Genomic DNA, 10,497 nt, shown 5'->3' on the forward strand with positions numbered 1-10,497 from the left:
ACGTCCCTCGAAACGGTACTCGCCCGTAGTAGCTTTCGATCGGAAACGTCGTCTGCACTACTCTACTCTGCTCTACTCTACTCTACGTCTCTCTCTCTATCTCTCTCTCTCTATCTCTCTCTCTCTCTCTCTATCAACCGATTGTATCTTTTCAGGCTACTATGCAATAACGTTTCTCTTTAATATAACAATTTATTCAGTCCTAATAAATATTTTCTATTATAAATTTACATTATTAGAATATGTTACGTGCGTAGAATTTTGAAGAAAAAATTTCATCCTGATTAATATCAATATTTATCATATATATCTTTACGATGAATACTTCGATAATTAACAAATCGAAATATTAGTTATATTATATTTTATTTTTAATGCCGAATACTTTCACTATTTCTTTTCCTTTCATTTTTTCTTTTTTTTTTTCCTCACGATAAAAGAAAGTGAAAAGAAGACTCATGCGAATTGGGAACATCGAACTATTCGAAGAATCAGCGACAAAAGGAGTAGATATGTTGTATCGTTCGTCGTTGAAGAGATAGGAGTGGACTCGAAGAGTAGTAAGTACACCACCCCCTCAAACCCCTTCTATCTTCCGTGACTTCAATGAAATTTCGTAATCTACTTGGAGGTCATTCACCGACTATATTTAATTCAAGCGTCTACTCGCCGTTCTATTCTTAACCGACCGCTCTAGAAATAAGCGCGAACGCCGCTTCGCATCACGACCCACGTTTCCCTCCCGTTTTGCTCCACCTCTCGGCAAACCTACCCTCCTTTACTTACAAACACATACACACACACGCGCGTGCGTTCCCTCTCTCTCTCTCTCTCTCTCTCTCTCTCTCTCTCTCTCTCTCTCTTTTTTCTTCGTATATATTCCTCTTACTTGCACCTGGTGGATACAGTAAAAGCATCGCATTTATTGTCACGCAACGAGTTCGACTATGGGCTACTGTTGTACGTTGTAAACGAACGATCCTTCGTGATTCATAATTCAGTAAGGAAACTAAATCCTCCTTGGATCCTTTTATCTCTTTTCCTTTTTCTTTCTCTCTCTCTCTCTCTCTCTCTCTCTCTCTCTCTCTCTCTCGTGCTTTCTTTTTTTTTTTTTGAGGAAGTAAGTAGGAATGTTTCTTTCTCTTTTTTTTTTCCTTTTTTTTTCCCTTTTTCTTTTTTCCTTGTATGAAATTTTATTGCAATATTTTAAATCAACGTGATTCTATACGTAATGATATAAATGGGGACAAAAAAAGAAAGAAGATATTAAACAAATGGTAATAAATATGAAACGTGGACATAATTAAACGTAATTGAACGTAAACGGGTATTCGTTTGAATTCGTTCTGAAAACAATTTGTCGGGGATATTTCATCATAAACGAAAAAGATCATGGCCGATAATTGCACGAGTAGCAACGTTTCGGTATATCGATGGAGTAGCAATTTAGAAAGGAAGGGCAAACACGAAACTCGATATAGGCTTGGCAGGGACGGACGGTATTAAACGATAAAGATACGCGAAATGCGTAAACTTACGTACACAAACGTAAATTACACACATAGGCTTTCTCAAGGGCTCGACATGTTATCACCTGGGAAAGGTAGGTAATATATTATCGGAAATGAATCGATATATCGACTCGTTGTGCACTTCGCACTTCGATGTGTCGAAGATACGTACACCATCTGAGAGATTTGAAGATGTATTTTCAAGGACATGGTCTTACGAGCAAATACCTTTAACCGATTTCGTATAAATTATCTATATATACATACATATACACATACATATACATATATATATATGTATATATATATATATATATGTGTATATAAAAAGTTAATATCGCCAATGAGAATAAAATTCAAGAGAAGAAATCATATCGATTAATTTTAATTGAATTTATCGAAATTATATAATTTTTGAAAGTAAAAAATAAGTTTCTAGTATTGTCAAAAGGATAATACTATAGAACGAATCAACGAAGTTGATTGATGAGAATCGTAAGGTGTAACGATCGTAATAAAAAAAAAAAAAAAAGAAAGAGAAGAGGAAAAAAAAATTGTCATATATGTATCTATTATCGTTAGGTCTAGAACGATCTCTGGTGTTAGCGAACATAGTACGTATGCGTTTCGCCTTGACACAGCGTAATGGCGGTCGCAGGAACAAGGACGCTTAACGCGTCAGGATAACATCGTCCCGCCGATGCGCTAGGCTACGGCCAAGTACACGTCCTGACTTTCTATTTTTATGCCGTTTCCACTTTGTAAGCGAAGTTCGATCGGCGTGTCTCTCTTGTTCACGATTAAAATCAATCCTATCGGATCTTTTCTTTTTTTTTTTCGTTTTTTGTTTTTCTTCTTTCTTTTTTCTTATTTCTCATTTCCCTCCATTTCTATTTTTCTACTTTATTTCTTTTTTACTGTTGAATAGTTAAAATCTCTTTTAATAGCCGTTGCCTTATCAATGGAACGATACAATTGGAAAAATCTTTATTTTTAATTAACATTCACCGGGTGTCATTCAAATCGAATAGGCGCGAAATGAAGAACAAAACGTGATCAGCATTAATCAAAGATTATTGTTATTTTTTTTTTTTGTTTTTTTTTTTTCAGAACAATCCGTCATTGTTTTCCACGAATATAACAAAAATTCTATTGCGGTTAAGTCGATGTACCCGATGATATTTACGTTCGAGTCGATGCACTTCGATACATGTGAAATATACATACGAACGAACGAACAGAAGTTCGTGAAAGAAATGAAAACTAAAAAAGTATAGAAGAAAAGAAACTATAGATTACAAAAAAGAAAGGGAACAAACTTGTGAACATTTAATGCATTTCGAGTTAGCGTACTATAATGATTAGAAATACGAAAGGTCGATACGGATGATAAAGTAATACAAGGAATACCGTACACGTTTGTATTTACTGAACGACCAAGTGCAAGGTATCAATCATATGTATATATATCATAGTAACTATATACATGTTGTATATGTATGTATACACAGTTAGATATATATATGTGCTATGTACTTTGTCAACAAAAAATACGGATAAACTCTTAAAAGAAAGATAGATTAGTTTTTTTTTCCCGCCAAATGGTATACTACAGTACATATGTATATATTTACATAAGTGCATAGAAATGTTTTCGTACGAAGGTATGTAATCTGTCTTACATGAGAAAAACATGGATCTCCGGAGATGAGAATCACCGCTTGTGCGCATACATAGATGCGTACTCGCTACTCTATTACGAGCTATCTCTCCTCGATTATACATATAGATATACGTTTAATTAAAAGATAAGAATATTCTATCAAAGTTGTGTAGTTTAATGAAGGAGATAAAGAGAAAGAGAGAGAGAGAGAGAGAGAGAGAGAGAGACAGAGAGAGAAAGAGAAAGAGAGAGAGAGAGAGAGAGATCGTGCTCTCTTTCTCATTTCACGTACTATTTTTCTAGCACGTGTATTTTAAAAAAACCACAAGCAAAAGACAGAGAAGGGGGGAGAGAGGAAAGGAGCGACAGAGATAGAAAAAGAGAGGGAGAGGGAGAGAGAGAGAGAGAGAGAGGAAGAAAGATGAAAAAAAAAGATAGCAGTCTTACTTACGTCTTTTTTCGTACCTTTCTCGTTTCTCCACTCGTCGAAGATTCGGGAAGAGGCTGCGACGCTCGATAAAACTCGTCGGCGGAATCACCAGTGTAAAAGCGAGACGAAGATAGAAAAAGAAACAACAGGAAAAGGGGGAGAAATAGAGACAAAGACAAAGAGAAGAAGAAAGAAAAAAAGGTATATCAAACGAATGAACGAATAAGAGGGACAAAGGAAAAAATACAGATAAAAAAGAGAAAAATAAATAGAGAAAGAGAAAGAGAGAAAAAGAGAGAGAGAGAGAGAGAGAGAGAAACGCGAGAGGTCGATCCCTCCTCGTGGTCTCTCAAGCGAGGAAGAAGAACATCGCCGGTCGAGCCGCGACTGACCTGGCGGGAGACCGGCGGCTGCACTGCGCGCCTGCAACCAGGCAACCCGTGCACAGCCGTGCCACTTCGTTTCCGTTCGTATTAACTCGGTTACGTTCGACTAGATTCGTACGACCTCGGCCGTTGACGCGTCCTCTTCGCTCGATTCCGGCGCTTTTTCCGAGGCCGTACGAGGACGGCCGATTTTAAGCGAATATTTCCGAAGTTAGGAAGCGCGAGCGAGCGCCTGCGTGACGCAATGCGTGATACACCACGAACTAAGAACGATCGAAGCCGTAGTGCCGGCGTGCTGGCCGGGCAGCCACTGAGAGATGCTCACGATGGGTGACGCTAGATTCTCTTCCTGATCCCTACGACTGCTACTACCACCGCCGCCACCACAATTCTGCCTCTGCTTCTACCTCTACCTATGCCTCTGCCTCTTCTACTGCTGCTACTACTGCTGCTACTGCTGCTGCTGCTACTGCTGCTGCTGCTGCTGCTCGAGAAGGATCGATAAAAGGAGGAGGGACTCTACTCGTGCGACACGAAGCAAAAAAGAGAAAGAGAAAGAAAGAAAAAGATAGAGAGAGAGAGAGAGATAAAGAGAGAGAAAGAGAGAGGGAGAGAGAGAGATCCGGGAGAGGAAGAAACGTGGAACGTGTTTCTCTTCTTCGTCCTTTTTTCTCATTCTCCACAGTATATGCTACACCACTGCCACTACCATCACCGCCACGATCACCATTTTCATATTTCTTTATCTCTTTTCTTTTTTCAATCGACGTCATCCCTTCTCCTTTCTCCAATCTTTCCTATTCTGTTTTTCATCCCTACGTCATCAAACATCTCTACTTCTTTCATCGACGTATGGACCGACATCGAGGTCATTGAACCTTCCATATGAAGAATCCCTGATAAATGTTCTCTTTCTCTCTCTTCCCTTTTCCTTTTTCTTAATTTCTCTCTATTACTCCTTTTTTCATTTCTTTTTCTCTCACTCTCTCTCTCACTCTATCTCTCTCTCTCACTCTCTCTCTCTCTCTCTCTCTCTTGATGATTGCCAGTTGATCATTGTTTTTCCAATGAAAGATGAAACTTCGTTATGTATCAAAGACTCGTTTGCGTATGTACGAAAGTGTCGCTGTGCTAGGTACTAAACTAACAAAGAGAAGAGCCACTGAAAGGGAAAATATTGAAGTGGCAATTCGAGCCGAGGGCAATTGGATAACGTGGACACAAACAATTCTTGTATAATAGTAGCACTTCAATACAATTCTTATTGGATATGATTCGTAGTCGAATCGTTTTTATAAAGAAGCACGAATAATAAAAGTCGACGCCTTAAACGAGCGAGTTTCACATTTTTTTTTTCTTTTTTTTTTTTTTTTTTTTTTTTTTTTAATGACATCTTTCAACCCTCGTTCATATTTTACGTATGAAGAAATTTTTATATTATTAACGATCCTAGATCAAAGAGAAATCGAACGCTGTTAAATGAGCTTATATTTGATATAAGAATATTTTTAAAGGAAATATGATAATATGATAGTATGTCGAATCGTCATGTTTAAAAGATCTTTAAGGATCGTATCGGCGAAGAAAGTCGAGACAATTGAATGCTTTTTTTTCTTTGCATCATCCCTCTCCTCCCTCTTTCTCTCTCTCTCTCTCTCCCTCTCTTTTTCTCTTCGAAATAACGAGGCTCCCGAACAAAGCTGCAGTGGTTCTTGTGCCACGAGGAGAACCGTAGCGAAGGAGTGTCGTTACGTAATAATACCTCGCAAAATTCAGCGGTGTTACGTTGGTAACACTCGTCGCTCATTCTGCAAGGGCGCCAGAAACAAGCAATTTAGTTCTCTCTCTCTCTCTCTCTCTTTTTCTCTCTCTCTCTCTCTTTTTCTCTCTCTCTCTATCTTTTGCCTTCAAGTACGAGGACCTCTCCAGAGTACACTACTCCCCGTTCCTTTTCCTCCTCTTTCACCTTCTTATTTTTATCGTCTTCCCTCTTATCTATTTTTTTCTATTCTCACTGGAAACGCACGAAAGGGAAATCGGAAGCCTTTTGAAAAGTATTTTTAGTATGGAGTATAATATATCGAACGGTTTATCGTCTAGTTGAACATTCTAATCTCTAGTACAGTTCCATGGGAATATTTTCAAATTTAATAATTTGTATTAGGTGGACCGGAAAGTAATGTCGTTTCTGCGCATGTCGATATTTGATTGTGATTAAAAATAAAAACTTGTTAAAAATTTATTCGTTTGAATTTAATTTAAGAAAGCGACATTACTTTCCGGTCCACTTAATATATATATATATGTTATTTTTTTCCTTTTTTATTTAGATAAAGCTTCGTATTTTTATTTACATACGATAGAATTACAAAAACAAATATAATGCTAGAATGCTTTTTTTATAAAAACTACGAACGTCTTTTTTTTTGCTTATGTGTATATATATATATGTTAGTGTAGAAAAACGCATATATTTGAAAAGATCAATTATAATGGTACACGAGTAAAAGAATATATGTATTCTTCAAGCTGCGAACACGAGAAATAATCTTTGAATCGAAGCCAGAGAATACAATCGGCTCACAGCTGCCCATTTTTTCCCCTGGAGTTCGTTTCGACCCGCTTCCATTGCTCGGTTCCAGTGACGTCATTGTGTGAAACGTCAGATCAATGGTCTCCAGGGGTTGCTGGCATCGCTCTTTACCCTTACGCGTACCGAGAAAATCAAGAAAGGAAGCTTGGATCTACAAACGACCTACGCGGACATATGGATGTTTAAAGGGCGGATCGACGCTGACCTACTCCCTTAAATTACCTTCGAGACACGTTCGAGATTTCAACGGCCAAATGTCATAGTCGTTTAAATGAAAAAGTGATCTCTTTCATTCATTTTTTCTTCTTTTTCTTTTCTTTTTTTTTCTTTTTTCCTTTTTTTCTTTTTTTTTTTTTTTTTGTATTTTCACTCGAACATTTGAGTCAACTCTCGTAAATCCTTTTTTTTCCCATATTTTTGTTAATATCGAAATCGAATAACTAACAATATTGGTATTAGATAAAATCGATTTTTTAACATTTTCGTAAATATCAATAATAATTAAATTATGATGGTACTATAATAAATAAATCAACGCTTTTATAAATATCAATATTAATTCAATTATTATGATAATACGAAATAGATCATTCCTTTTTTTTCCTTCGAAATTTTTGTAAATATCGATACTGATTAAATACTAGTTATCGATACTAAATAAATCGTGTTTTTCGATATATTAGTAAATGTCTATATTGATTAAGTAATAATATCGATTTCGAATAAAATTGGTTTTCATCGAAAAATTTTTGTGAATATCAATACTGATTAAATAATAATATCAATACTAAGTAAACAATTTTTTCGTAATTTTTATAAATATTGATAATTAATCAATGATAATATCAATACTAAATAAAATCGATTTTTCAATATATGTTTGCGAAAATATACATATATCAATACTAATTAAATAATAATAATAATAATAATAATAATAATAATAATAATAATAATAATAATAATAATAATAATAATAATAATAATAGAAATTAATAAATAAACCGTTTTTTCGAAATTTTACAAGAAAAATACCAATTAAAATGAAACTTTTTGATTTAGAAAATAGGATTTGAATCGATCTTTTAACAATAACATTCTAGCATGACGGTCGTAACTAATCAAATAGAAATAGGGGATGGCAGGAAAACACAAACACGACTTAGATGTCCATCACGAGTGGTTTATTTAAACAGTCGTATACACGTCATATACATAACACATCGTATACGTAACTACTCATTCTAATCCCATGGGCACGTTGATCGAGATTCGACGAAAGTAACCGCACGTTATTATCGAATAATCCTAGGAATTAGACAATCTTATCGATAGAACGTATCGAATAGAATAAAGCGAATTTCATTCTTCCCTCCTTCTCGAGATCAAGAAGGAACGATCTCTTCGTTAGAAGAGTAGAATTCACTGCCATTCAACGACCAAAGTTTCTCGTTAATAATCAAGTATAAGCGATAACGTGGTTAAAAGTCATTCATTAAGTTTCCTGAAAGTAGAATGAAATGGTAGTATGAGTCTTGTTAATAGACAAGTTAGTAAACATACGAATCTTTTTAAGAGAATATGACCTTTATGTGTTTTTGATTAATTCGTATTTTTTTTTGACAAATATCGACAGATGAAAGAAAAAAGAATATACATTAGAATATACATTAGAATATACATTTAAGAAAAAACCAAAAAAGATTGATAGTTTACTGATAGTTTAAATTTATAAATACTACGCGCTATAAATTAAATAAATAAATATATATATATATAACTTATTCATTTATATTTATATAATAATATCGAGTAATAAATATTATGAGCATTACATTAAATAAGTTATATATATATGTATATTTATTTATTTATTTATTTATATATATATATATGTATATATATATATATATATATATATATATATATATAATAATAACGAATAATAAAAATGTATATAAGAGTTAAATTGAGAAGATGAAGTAAGCTAAAATCTAATGAATGAAATTAAATCGTATAGTTTTTACGTTCATCATATAAATTACTAGGAATAAATAGAAATAAAACGTACATATATACATATTTATTTATTTATATTCTTAATGATATCGAAAAAAAGAAAATGTTTGCGTCCACAAAATTTTTTTGTCGAAAAGACAATAAACAAAATTGAAAGAATAGAGTAAAGAAAAATTCAAATTAATGAAACTAAATCAATTATATATAATTTATAAATTTATCTTTATGATACGATATAATCTAATATAATCATAAATTAGAGAATTTTTATTAATCCAATGATAAATTGAATAAATTCAATATTTATTTATTTATTTATTTATTTATTTATTTATTTATTTGTATTCATAGTAATATCAAAACATAAGATACAAACTAAATTAAAAAGACATTGTAAAATGAAATTAAATTAAAAGACGAGAAAAGAGAGATGGAATGAAAGATAAAAGCGGAGAGAGAGAGAGAGAGAGAGAGGGAGGGAGAGAGAGAGATAGAGAGAGAGGGAGAGAGAGAGTACAGAGATATTCTAGCGGACGATGACACGTTTCTCGAAAGGATTCGAAGGATTCGTGGCGTTCCATTCGTAAGCTGAGCGTCACTGGCATGACGTCACAGAAAGTTCAATGACGTCACGAGGCGTTCGATACGCCAGTATGGTACCTTGGAGTGGGGATACTCGTTTCACCGAGAAAGCGAGAAAGCAAGCGAGCGAGCGACCAAGAGAGAGAGAGAGAGAGAAAGAGAGAGAGAGTGAGAGAGATAGAAAGAGAGAGAGAGTGAGAGAGATAGAAAGAGAGATAAAAGTAAAGAAGAAGAAAAAGGAGAAGATAGTAGTACGTTGATACTGTGCGCACTATAGAAAAAGGGGATACTGCTAAGGGATGGGTTCCAAAAGGAAAGAGAAAAAGAGCTACAGAAGGAAGAATTCGGAAAGAAAGAAGTGGGATCCCAGGTAAGTAGTGGTCTAGTGAGTAAAGAGGAGAGGGGTATGGAACGAGCAACTTTTCACGCCACTGTGGCTGAATGTTACTATCACAGATGCATATCGGAGATCAAAAGAACGAGGCCGACGAAATCTACCACGCATTGTCGAACACTTCTTGCGGATATATATATATATATATATATACAGCATATATATATACATATATATATATATACATATCATATACATATTATACATATGTACACATATATATGCATATATAAATATATGTATAAATATGTGTTTATATGGCACTTCGTCAAGCTGGTACCCGGATGACAAAACTTCAAAATGGAACTCGGCTAGCTTTTTAATCGGGTCTTTCAATCGGAGAATTTTTAATAACCCAGATGTGACACGCTATCAGAAGAGTTTCGTTTCAATCTGTCTCTCTCTCTCTCTCTCTTTCTCTCTTTTTTCTAACTGTTTCACAGCCAATGAAAACCTTTTGATGAATCTAAAAAAACTTTCCCCCCTATTAACTGAGATTCGAAAAGAAATTAAATCTGACTCTATCGAGAGATGAGATAACTATTTATTTCCATTGGGTCGAGCATGATTGTATCATTCTCTATTCCTTTGAAATTTGACTTCTATTACGATACTCTGGTTGTTACGTACATACGTATCTGTCTATGTATTAGCCGTGTACAACGATCGGTTTCGAGTAAACGATTTAAACGCGAGATCGAGATGGAAGAGATCGAGGGAAACGACCCATTTAATTAGATTCACTCTCCAATGGGAAAGCTATTCGCTATAATACGTTATTCGAATGTGTAGGTATATATCCGTACCTTATTTATCTATACTACGCGGTTCGATCAATACGCGACGATCAAATTTTCTTTCTTTTATATTCTTTTTTGTTTTTCTTTTTTCTTTTTTTACTTTCTTTCTTTCTTCTTCT

At 34.5% G+C, this 10,497-nt stretch overlaps 1 protein-coding gene across 3 annotated transcripts in view; it reads right to left on the minus strand.

Annotated features, from left to right (window-relative positions):
* Window positions 1–4,420, minus strand: part of LOC124432908 (uncharacterized protein DDB_G0271670) — a 46,199-nt gene extending 41,779 nt beyond the window's left edge. Inside the window, exon 1 of one of the 3 annotated variants that reach the window (XM_046982245.1) lies at window positions 3,640–4,420. The gene's annotated coding sequence lies outside the window, so the exon portion shown is untranslated. Of the gene's footprint in view, window positions 1–3,625 lie in introns of all 3 variants that reach the window. The other 2 variants (XM_046982247.1, XM_046982244.1) reach the window with 2 other exon arrangements.
* Window positions 4,421–10,497: the final 6,077 nt, after the last annotated feature.

This window comes from Vespa crabro, chromosome 2 (assembly GCF_910589235.1).
Source record: "Vespa crabro chromosome 2, iyVesCrab1.2, whole genome shotgun sequence".
Taxonomy (NCBI): domain Eukaryota; kingdom Metazoa; phylum Arthropoda; class Insecta; order Hymenoptera; family Vespidae; genus Vespa; species Vespa crabro.